Below are 12,552 nucleotides of genomic sequence, written 5' to 3'. Positions count from 1 at the left end.
GGAAAGAAAGAAAAAGAAAGAAAGAAAGGAGGGAGGGAAGGAGAAAAGAAGGAAGATGGAGATATTTTGCAACTCGCCATGAGAATAAAAAACAAATTCAGGATGTGGAAGCCGACATCATGCAGATTGGTTCTTTGTAAGCTGATTAAATGCTTTTTTCAAATGGAGGGGAGAGGACAAAAGTAAATTATTGACAAAGGAAGAAGGCCTGCCAAGTATCCCTATGAGCAGCAACTAGAAAGAACATTAGTGCCTTAATTTAACTAAGCATGAACGAATTCAAGCCACCAAAGTTCTGGGTGAACGTGGCCCAGGACAGCATCAAAGTTAGAGAGTCATGTTCTATGAACCTGGAGTGCAAGCTACAGCAGAAATCACCAACAAACCAAAGGCTTTGCCTTAGAATGGCGTCATCTACATCAAACTGAAATGCATATTAACCACAAAGAGATTCATCTTTTATACTGTGCCTTGTCTTTAAGTCCTGGGTCTCAGCTCAACCTTGGACTTTGTTCTCCTTAACAGCAAAGTGAGGAAGGAGACTGGCTAGCTTTGCTCTGTGTAAAATACCATAAAGCACTCTATTGATAGAAATGTCCTGAGATGCTTACACTAGATAATGTGGTTGGTTGCCGTTGAGGCCTTATCCTGACAAAAATATGAATATACTCGAAGGGAGTGGTTCTAATATGTGAGCTGCCTACCCACTCAGGACATACTGAGCAGAAACACAACCATGGAAATTGTCCAAGAACTCAAAAAGCCATAAATCCCGAGAACTCCAGAGGTATGTTTGTGGAAGGCACACACTTGAACTTGGGACCTGACATTATGAAAGTTCCAAACACATATGGGAACTCCCTAGCATGCATGCCAGAGGGTGCAAGAAATGACAAGATTCCCAAGTAGAGTAGTGATATAAACTAGGTTTTTATAGTGATGTGATAATAATAATAATAATAATAATCAAATAAGGAAATAGCACCTATAAAATAAGTATGCTATAAAACAAGGAAAGTTTAGTTTCTGCAAAATAATTCTAAAAATAAGAAAAATACAGCTATAGAAACAGGAAAGTCAGCTGAAGAGAGAGCTAGGAAAGTGGGAGATAAAGCCGCAGAAATCACTCGAATGAATTGTAACACCAAGAATCGAAGACGTGAGGGAGAAGTTAAGATATTGACAGAGGGTCTAACATTTGTTCTCGTGAGACAGAATCACAAGATAGAAAGAACAAAAAGAAAAACTGACAAAGAACTGGTTCAGAATTCAGGCAAGACAGCAGCTCCCAGAATTCCAAAGAGAACGGATATGTTTCAAGCCAGGGGAGATAAAAATGAATCCTTCATTAATATAAGGCAGAGTTACAAAGTCAAGAGGAGACTATTGATGAAGTTACAATGTTTCTAACTTTTAGAGACACAGTCTCCATCTGCGCCCACTAAAAGTATACTTTGAATTTTGACCTTTTTTTAGGCTGTGTACAACTCCTTTGGGACACTAGAGGGTAGTGGTGAGCTCCAGGGTCAGTCAGCTAAGTCCCCTTGAGGGTAAAACCCGCCCATTCTCCCGTTTGCTGTGTTGATAAAGGCTTGTGTTTGCTAGCTTTGGTCCGAAATGTCCCACGTGTTGAAGGCTTGGTACTCAGCCTGTAGCACTATGGGCAAGTAAGGGAAACTTTAGGCCACTGGAAGCTAGTTTGATTTTTTGTCTTTTTATTTATTCACTTTGCATCCGGCTCACTGCCCCCCTCCTTTGCTCCCCTGGGTTAAACCAGTCTCCTCTGCCACATGCTACAGCCAGGTAAACACTACCCTAGATCCACAATAAGAAGGGCAAGCCAATGGAGACTCTCAACCTTCTGCCCAAACACACCCTTATTTCTATAACCTCGGGTCCTTTGTCACAGTAACAGAAAGCTGACTCTCTCTGGCAATAGGTTAGATGTAATAAATGCGTCTTCATCTTAAGGATATTTTCAACTTAAAAACAGATTCCTCGAGTTGTTGTTTCACTACAAACCAAGTAGCAACCATGTCTTCTATTTCTTACATCACATCTGAAACAGCAAATGTATCTTAGGGTGTGTTTGCTTTCCGACCCTGGGACAAGGGATTGAAGTACATATTTTACATGCCAAAGCAGACCTAGCCTCCAGGTTCTCCCAGCATCCCTCAGTCCCTAGGTAGCATACCCTGCCCCCAACCCTTAACTTTCCAGCCCAGGGGCTGGGCTGCCCTTCCCCCAGAGACTCCTCCCTGTATAATCCAGACATTTCAGTTTCTCTTCCTTCTTCTCTTCCTTCTCCTCCTCCTCTCTTCGAGCTCCCTCCCTTCTCTCTTTCTCCCTCCCTCCCCTCCCCTCCTTTCCCCATAGCAACTTCCTTGGCCTCCTTGGGGCCCATGAACTCACCCATCAGAAAGCAGCGTCCCCATAAACCTGCCTTTAATAAATCTAATCTGGCTTAAATTGTTTCAGCTCACCATCGGTGGAGAAATAACCCATCAGGGTGTATCTTTTCTTCTTCAACCTAGCTAAACAGGTTTTGGCAATGGTGTATAAACTGAGGACAGGACAGCTCCAAGATGAGCTTGAGGGGTGATTTATTGTAGATATGAGGGGCATCTGGAAGAGTCCAGAGCAGGAGAAAGTAGTAAACATGACCATGAGAGGAGAACGAGAAAGAGAGAGAGAGACAGTGACAGAGAGATGGGGGGAGGGGCACTGAGAGATTGAGCGAGCACATGGCCAAAATGGTAGGCTTGAATAGGAATGTGAAGCTCAGGGAAAAGAAAGCCCATGAGCTGCATAAGTTTAGGGTGGAGGTGATGGTGTGTGTGTGGTGGTGGGGGGAGCCAGGATGACGGCATGAACTCTGTGATAGGTATTGGTGACCTTGAGAGAGCCTGGAGTCCAGCATGCGGTACACTAACCAGCCCCACAGTCATCCATTTGCCTCCAGTTTCCTGTGGATCTGACAAGACACACTTTAAATGTCAACCTGTGTATTCTTTCCCTCACCCTCCTCATTTTCAGATCATTTTTACTTTTTTTTTCTTTTATGGACGCCATGTTCTCCAAACTCTTTCTAAAGCTATTAGATTGGAATCTCCAGACGTATTTGGTCCAATTAGATAGTTGTGTTCTGTGGAACTGTGGGCTCTGTTGATTCAGCGCTTCCCACTCTCTTGCTGGTCTTTCTGGCTCCTCTGCAGTTTTTCTTTATGAACTAGATTTCAGAAATGACAAAATGGCAGACCACCGTCTTCCTAAACCAATATAATTTTTAATTATATGTTAGATATTTCTACCCAGAGATATTAACACTGAGAGGGGGGGCCGGGGGGAGGGAGGGAGAGAAACGTATCTTTTACTTGAATCAAAAGAGCTTCAATTTTTTTTCTTTTTTTTTTCTTTCTTTTTTTTTTTTTTTTGGCAATACATGGTCAAAATGTACAGCTTTCTAGTGGCCATGGGACTACAGTCCAAGCTGGTGCATCTACAATATAAACTCTAGACATCAGGTTTGGGGATGTCACTAAAGAAGGGGTGGACAATCCGTAAGAGCCAGAGAACCAGCAATCCTGGAATTAGATGGTGTCTTCTAGACGTTATCAGGGAACATGTGGCCAGGAAATCTCAATAGTGCTGCCTAAACGAGATCTGCAGCAGCTGACAAGCCAATTTCAGACAGGGGAACTCTCACAGAGCCCACCCACAGATGAAGAGCTAGAGGCAATCGCCAGCTGTGGGGAGACGGAGAATCTCCTCTGGGGATGACCCAAGTGGTCAACCCTAAACACACGCGCATACAAGCAACCCTAAGTGGGCTGTGTGGGTTTTTCTAAATGTTTGTACTTCTGCATGGTTCTCACTACGGAAGAAGATGTCATGAACTCAAGAGGGGGTGGAACACAGGAGAAGTTGGAGCAGGGGGATGGAAATGGTGAAAATGATAAATAGTTCTCATAAGTGAAATCCCCCTTCCCCCCCAAAAAGTGAATTTCAAAAATGACAACCCAAACAGAGGGCTATTTGGTGAATATTGTCACTGGTCATCTGTGGCTTCTGCTCTGCTTTGAATATGTTGATATGACTTAATGTTGCTCCCCTAGGGAAAAAAAAACAGCAAAACAACAACAAAAAGCACTCGCCCTGGGGCTTGTTCCCTTTCTTGGGTTTCCCAATCCTCCCTTCTGGCTTCTTTGAGATCTTCAAAGCCTCCATGAGCTGATAACATCACTATCTAAAGCTGGTCATACTTTCTATGGGCTTGGTTTTTGTTTTAAGTCTCTTTGATTCTCTAGAGGCAATACCCCACACCCACTCCCGTCTGCTTTTAAGACTCCTGGGTCTTAAGTTAATGGACCTAAGGAAGAGCCAGAAGGCTGGTAAGACACTGACTTTCAAAGGGAGTCTCCATAAATACGTTTCTGGGGAAAAAGTAGTATTTGGACCAATAGTGGACCTAAGAGAGAGCCAGAATGCTGGTAAGACATGTGCTTCAAAGGGAGCCTCCGTAAGTATGTGTCTGGGGGGGAGGGTGTATGACTCAACAGATTGAGTAACAAATTCTGTCAGTGATGCCTGTGAGTCTGATTATCTGAACTGAACAAAAAGGTGGAGGGGAGGGGGAAATTTGCCTTTTCTTCTTAACGTGGAACACCTGCCATGTTTGTTCACAGGCCTACACATCCAGGAGTGTATGCAAATAGCTGCCTGGCTCCCATAGTCTCTGAATAAATTATTCAACCAAGCTCATGGATGGATGGCCGATAGTGAGACCACTGAGTCCTCATCATCTCAGGGCCGATTCCCATAATGCTTTGTGACCATGCCTCTTAGCTATCTCTTTGCCTACCTGTCCTGTTTCTTTGACTTTTGGGGCACACAGCTTTCAAGCTAAACTCGGCCCAGGCATTTGGGTTGAGCGGACTTCACCTACTGCTCCTCATCCCGGAGAAGCCTGAATGGGGAACGGGTCCCGCTTTGGTGGCAAACAGCACTTGGTGTAATTCTTAGCCAAATTACCTAACTGACAACTTCCAGCTTTCTGGAAAAACAAAACAAAACAAAAACACCCCCCCCCCAAAAAAATGAGCATATCATTTACCACAAAACTAGCATGATGAGAGTTTAGGTATGGTAATGTTTGTCAAAGGTTAGCATGTAGGAGGTCCTCAATACACAGGATCCCTTTTCCTTCTTCCAGTAAACAGGATCCCGTCGATACTTTTATCCACACTTGAACATACATACTAGCATCTGTACTTTATCCTAGACACCCTGAAAGAGGGCTTTTTGTTTCCAGACCTCTTGCAAAGCTTGTGAGTAAGGTAGGAGAAGAAGTTACTCCTATAGTATTCTTACTATATAGAATTCTCTTTGCAGAGTGATATACCCCATAGGACAGTCTGAGCTCTCAGCTCCCAATCCTGATTTTGGCCATTGCCAGGCATCTGTCACAAAATGTGTCACAGACTCCCCATCTGGGCTAAAGGTGACAAGCCCAGTAAACAGCTTAAGATCACGAAGACTCCAACTACTTCAGATCAATTGCTTGTATCACAAAGCAAGCATCTGGAAACATCTTGATCACATTGTTGCTGCCACAGTGTCACCTCACATTACTTACATAAATAGGCTTCAGAGTGAATGTGTTTCACCTTGGCACCCAGCAACTCATTCATTCAGCAAATATCGCCAATGAAGCGCAAACCAGAAACTGGAAATCACAGAGAATGGCTTAAGGCAGGGCCCTGAACTCAAGGAGCTCACCCTACTAAAGGAAACAGAAAACGTTCACATAGAGTAGTACAGTGAACACCTCGGCTATGATTCTCTGACTAAAATAATCTGCCAATCTCGGCACGGGTAAGAAAGAAAGGAAAAATACCTGCGACCACCACAGGGCTGAGGAAGCCCCTTTCTGAAGCTTGAAACTTTCCTTCTTGCTTCATTACTCGGCAACTCAGTTTCCTGGGAGCTCACTGGATGCAGACTGTCTTCAACCTTGACCCTCCCTCCTGTCCCCAAGTCTTTGTTCTTCATCTCCCTACTCGTTCCAAAAAGAACGAAGCCTATTGGCCTCTCAATGTTTAATTTAGAACGTGTCCACCTCATTCTCACCTCGGATCACTAGCCTGGAGTAATGTCCCCATGACTTTCTGGACTCCACACTCTTGAGCAGCCAAATTCCGCCACAGCTGTCATTCAGAGTGACTGGGCATCTTGTCTCTCCCATTGCCACCTCAGAACCTCTTCACGTGCTGTCTCTCTGCATAGAAACTCTCTTCCCTGTACTCTTAGGAGGCACCCAGGGTTCAACTAGGGCAACTTGAAGCAGTCAAAAGCCATGTATCTGGGAAGCGCCTCTGAGACTCACACGTCTCAAAGAGAGCTCCCATGTTCTCGGAGCGTGCTCTCCTCCCCCTCTCAGGACTTGGTACAGTCCGTGCTTACACTTTCACTTGTGTGGTTATTTGACAAATAACCACCTGCCTAACCAGGGAGGAAGGTTCATGGGGATGCAGTGGGGGCCAGGGTTGCAGACTACATACTCCTAGCATCTGGCACTGTGCCTGCCGTTATATTCTGCAAATACCAACACAGTTTGAAATTGTGTTCATTACCAACATGGGCATATATGCTTGCTGGTATGGGCCACCCGGCAGGGGGCAGGGGGGAAGAGTTGAGGGGTGTGGCAAGGAATGACACTAATACCTCAAAATTAAGCAGCAAGTTTATCTTGGTCACCAAGAGAAAACACAGCTACATTGCCCCTCCCCCCCCAAAAATGTTGCAGATGCTTCTAAAATGTTAGATTTTTGACAGAATTCTTTGTCCTTTGGCATTTCTTTCCATCTAAGTTCAATCTCTCCACGACTTAGAGAAGCCCTGTGGAGAAATCAGGCTAGAACAAACAGCTGGGTGCCATCCACTATGAGGAGAGTCAAAGCTTTAGATGGCCGTCATGTTAGTGTTAGGTTTCAAATTCAGGACAAATGGCTGAGGCACCTATTTAACATATCAAAGCGGATGCTGGCTGCCAAGTTCTCCCAGCAATCCTCAGGCCTCAGTCCCTACCAGTTACAGGATCCTCCTGGCAGGCGTACCCACCGTCTCCCCTGGACTCTCCACCCCAAGGGCTGGGCTGCTTTTCCCTGTACAATACAACCATTTTGGTTGCCCACTGCACTTTGGGACTCCTGGCTGCAGCACCTGGTTCCCCTCTGTCCCCTCTCTAAACTGTCTCCTCAGCCACACAGTGTACTTCCCGGCTTACTTCCTTTTCTCATTCAGTTAGCAGACTTTCAGTTTAGGGCATGTATTAGTGGGCGTCTCAAGTAGCAAACCCCTTACACCCAAACCCTGGTGATTATCGAACGTGTTAGGGTCTCAGCCTTTGAGCTGCTGTCAGGAAGCTCTTGGTGGAGGATCCTTAACATGAGAAACTTCTTAAATGCCATGGCTGGGGCTCAGCACCCACCCAAGACCTCAAAAGAAAAGAAAAGTAAACAAAACTGTCCTGAGTCAGACACAGGAGTGGTGACCTTCTGTGAGGACGGCAAACATTTGCTCTGCCCGATAAAGAGAGAGCCAGAGGGAGCTAGTGACGTCAGGGTGGACTTTTCACCGCTGCCATTGGTCTGGCCCTTCAGACCATCTCAGTGCTGGCCGGTCTACTCCAAAAGCCAGGCAGAGGCGGCTAAAGGACAACGTGGCAGTGACCCTTGGGTTGGGCAAGTGAGTAGCAGCAGCCCATGCAACTGAAAACCAAAATACCGTCTGTCTGAAGAACCGGTTTAAAGTCACATCTAAAATGTGCCTCAGATAAATGGCTGTAGTGTTAGCCTGAAAACGAATCAGATATTACCCCCATGCTAAAGTGCCTCTGTTTCCCCAGCGATGGAGTTCTACTCATAGTGATAGCAAGACAAACTGGTCACCCAACTCACTCTTTCTGACTGAACGTGGAAACATTTTGGGACTGGGGAGATGACTAAGTCATAAAAGTGCTTGTACAAGCACGAGTACCTTAGTTTGATCCTTAAACAAACAAGCAAACAAACAAACAAACCAGACATAGTAATGGGTTGTCTGCAATCCCAGCACCAAGGAGACAGAAGACAAGAAGGCTCTTGGGAGGTACTGGTCCCAAGCTGTAGGTTCAGTAAGGAATCTTATCTAAAATCTGAGGTAGGGAGGCGATAAGGAAGACACCCAGGGATTTACTTCAGTGTTTTCGAGCTGCTCTTACACCATGCTTAGGGTCAGCTCACATAGCAGCCACTAAGAATGAGAACATTGATAATAATCTACGCTGAGGCTTTGTTCTCCACAAGGATTACACGCTTAGCCGGGTGAAAGGGGGCACATGGCTGTCAACCCAACAAAAGTACTGTTTTGAGTTTGAGGCACACTTAGTCTACAGGGTACATTCCAGGCCACCGTGGACTGTTGTGTGAAGCCTTGTCTCTAAACAACAGAACAAAAATTACAAGACACAATGATGGGAAGAGAGGCGCATTCATAAAATTGGAGCATGCTTTCTTTCTTAAAGAGGTCTTTTCAGAAGACAGTTATCTTAAGCAGGAACCCACAACTAATCTTTAGTCCTTATTTTCCCATAAACTAGCCAGCATATGGGCCATACATGGCCCTGTGAGAGAAAATTCTGTATGGAACTCAATCCAATTAGTGATGTCTAAGAACTGTAAACACAGTAGATTCCCAAACGTCTACATTCCATAACAGATTCAAGGCCACCTCTGGAGAGACCCTTTTCTTTTTCTCACCCAAATAAGTGATTTTTACTTTCTTCTAAAGCAACTGATATGTTAAAAATAACAAACTCAATAGCCTCTGACACATATCGTAAAGCACAGTTAAAGAAACCCTTAAAGTCTGACTACCACAACCCTACGTGATACCCTCATTTTTTTTTAAGTATCAACTAATCTAGACTGGAGACTCTTGCATTACTAAGGAATTGTTATCTTTTTAGAAATCCTGGCTAACTTCGTTTAGCTTGTTCAGAAGGTTCATTGTAAACCACTCTACAGGAATATGAAGTACTTCTTGAGTTTGGAATGTTTCCTCTGGGTTATAACACTCTTGGTTTTGCTTTAGTTTTTTATTTGCTTGTTTGTTTGTTTTAATGGAAACCATCGACGGTTTCTCAGTCTGATGCTCAATATATGGATGTGTAAAGCCCCCGTCCACTTCGCCATTTTGAGAACAGACCGCCAATCCTGATCTTCCAAACGTACAGTCTTATTCATATTTATTCAGTTCCATGGGTTCTTAAAATAGATTTTGCTCCTTTTAAAATTATCGATTAAAGTGACAAGAAAGATAAATCAATATCCCCCCACCTCAGATAGGGGAAACACTTATCCACCTCCACCTTCACTCACGGGACACTCTGGTTAAGTTTCTGTGGGTTTTTTTTTTTGAATTGTGTCAGCTGAAGTCAGGGTAGTTATAACTATGTATCTTTCCCTAACTTTCAGTGCAGCCAGTGATTTAGCAGCAGCTCCAAGCACGGAGCCAGGCTGCAGCCTTTGCAGTGCCCCTGTTCCCTCTCTTCCACCATCCGACTTTCGGATCGGACCCAGGCACATTTGCAAAAGAGAAGCGCAGCCGGAAGCTGAATAAATAATGTCCATGTCTGATAATATATTGAATTGACCTTTTAAGCAAAAAGTCAGCCATGTTGTATTCTCAGTCATTTTAATCTGTCATGGCTAAGCAATCGACACACTATAAAGAAGCCCGACTGTAACTCTGTGAACACGTATGTAAAATGAACTGTACCTTAATTATTTATCCAGTCCTGTGCAGTCTTTCATGAACTGTTTGGGATGGCAGACCCCTGTCACAGAGGTGACTTATCTGAACTTTTCGGAAAACAAGACAATGATTTAAAGGCCAGTGGGAGTGATCGACGTAAGCCAATCAACACCATCACCTGGCCCAACACCTCCCTCAGTCCAGCTTGCGTCAGCCCAGAAGAGAGACACTGACTTGGTTTGCTGTTGGTCACTTGGCTTACACATTGGTCACACCAATTTCTATTTGCTTTTAGAATTTTGGCTTTTATGCAACGAGGTCCTTATTGAAAGTCTAATTTCAGTGTCTCACCGCATTAAAAATAAAAAAAAATTTAAAAAAAGACCTATCACATGGTCAGAGGGTTGATCTAGAAGCATTAATTTCTCAGGTTTATGAGCTGACAATATAAAGTAAAAAAAAAATTAGACATTGAAAAGTCGAACTGTGCAATGTCAGAACGCAAAGGTGGTACTGGTTACATGGGAGGGTCATTTTCCTTTGCATTGCTGACCCATTCAGAAGAAATTTTACAGCATGACAGAACCTCCAACAGTATCAAGTTACTCGAAGTGCCAGGAGGTGGAGATTGTAGGCCTTGCCAATCATGGCTGCCTCACTAGAGGTCACGTGCTGGGCAAGCAAGCTATGAGATGCTCTGGAAGAATTTCTAAAGATATATTATCTCCTTAGAAGAAACAAACCTATTTAGCTCTCCACATACCAGAAGAGGAATTCAAATGCGTTGTCAAATAACTTATCTGCAACACAAATTGATCAGCTAGACATTCTGAAAAGGAGACAAGAAAGAAGCAGAAACTAACCCAGACTCAGGATCTTTGCCTTTTAAGTGCTTATGACATAAATAATCTCATAACCAATCAGAAGCTCTATTATAATACTCCATCAACACCCGTTCCTATAGAAACTAAACATTGTCCTCTAGTTAAAAGCTCCCTAAGTTGATGCAACACCTGAACCATCAGAGTCACTGAACCATCAGAGTCACGCGGACCCACCTGCTCCTCTCTTCCTTTCTAGTGTACCCATTTGATTTATTAACTCTGAGATGTCAAACTTACCCTTACCTGTGACAGCATGTTCTCTGCTCTGGAGTGTTCCGTTGTGTTTTTGTTTTCCTTCTCTTGGACATGGGCTATCGTAATTCATCAAGAAAGGAATACAATTCGTGGATCTCAGGGAAGTTGGAAAAAGCATTCCTTCCCAAACGACCATTTTGAGCGCTTAATTGTCATCTTTCCCATTTGCAAAGTTATCCAATGAAGATGAGAAGAAGCAAGCAAAGATTTGCAGTAACTATTAGAAAATTAAATATGTCCAGCAAAATCCCATGTCCTGCTGGGTCAATAGAACCAGCATGGGTCAATAGAACTTAATTATATCATGTTTTTATATCGAATGGGCAGCTAGCTGATAGACAGACGTGAGTATACTCCAAACATTTTACTCCACTTAACGTTTCCAAATGTAATGGGTAATTACGGCAATGGGCACGTGAGGTTAAAATCAGAAGCACACTTCCCCAGTCTTTTTTAAAAAATTCCAATTTACTTTATGTAAAAAATTTCTAATCATGAAATGTGTAACGCTTCTTAAAATCAAATCCACATGCACAGAAACTAGCTCAGATGGCCAAGGTTTGTTGCTAGAGCATGTGGTTTTCTTCGTTAGACATTTTCACACATTCGAATGCCTCCAACTTTAAGAGAAGAAATTTTATGGTCTGTCCTTGACAAAGGCAGGAAACTTCCCTTCTGTAGGAAAAGCAGGTTTGCAGGTGATAACGAAACGTTCTGATGAACATCCTGATGACGTCTTCCAATAACAACGCAGCCTATGTAATCTATGTACTCTCAGATACGCCCGGAGATAGACATCTGCCCTTGTGACTTTTAAAGCATAGTAAACACAGTATATTTAGCCAGGTTCTAGGATGGTTGAATTGTTGTTATAGAAAGTAGTAAGGGATCACAAACTCAGTCTCTTACAAGAGAGATTGGGCAGCCATGATGTCACACACACTTAGGCCCCGTACTTAGGAGGCAAAAACAGGCAGATCTTTGAGTTCAAGGCTAGCCTGATCCACAGAGTGAGCTGTAGGACAGATGACGGCCGGAGCTGCATAGAGTGACCTTTTCTAAATATGTAGATAAATAAATAAATAGTAAAGTGATCTAGGCTTTAGGTATGGCTAATAGAGCAAATCTGGGTACTGAGGTGACAAACACTTTAACTGACCCCTTTAATTTAAGTAGATAATCCACAAGTGGGGACATGAGCACACGGCTGGGACTGAGGACACATGCCCACATGAAGATATTCTTAGCTTCCCAGACTCTGTCACAGTTAATAACCAAGCTTAACTGCACAGCGTCCCCTGGGACTTGTCAAATGAGGAGCTGCTAGGGGGCTGAGGTCATCCAGGAAGTTCTCAGGGAGCTCCGGGGGCCTCTGGTTGAGATTCCAATCGGCAGAGAAAGGCAAGAGGCCCCTCTGAGTGAAAGGGGCTGCATTCTGACATGAGATCTTCCAACCCAGACAAGAGGATAAAACGAAGGAATCCAGATGGAAGGAGAAGGGGTCTGGGGATGCAGATGCTTATGATGAGGGGCCTTGAACCTTCACAATAAAGCAGGCAGGGTTGTGCACAGAAAGGAGCTGGGTGGAGCTGGAGGTGGAGACAAGGGTGATTGACAT

The 12,552-nt window shown here is 43.9% G+C and overlaps 1 protein-coding gene across 4 annotated transcripts in view; it reads right to left on the bottom strand.

The window, feature by feature from the left end:
• Window positions 1–12,552, bottom strand: part of SLC38A4 (solute carrier family 38 member 4) — a 52,365-nt gene that overhangs the window by 21,076 nt on the left and 18,737 nt on the right. The window contains exon 1 of one of the 4 annotated variants that reach the window (XM_080939023.1): window positions 5,897–6,025. The exons of the other annotated variants lie outside the window; for them this stretch is intronic. The gene's annotated coding sequence lies outside the window, so the exon portion shown is untranslated. Of the gene's footprint in view, window positions 1–5,896; window positions 6,026–12,552 lie in introns of those variants that run through there. 4 annotated transcript variants of the gene reach the window in all.

This window comes from Micromys minutus, assembly GCF_963924665.1.
Source record: "Micromys minutus genome assembly, chromosome: 27".
Lineage (NCBI taxonomy): Eukaryota > Metazoa > Chordata > Mammalia > Rodentia > Muridae > Micromys > Micromys minutus.
This window is presented reverse-complemented; position numbering and strand designations above follow the sequence as displayed.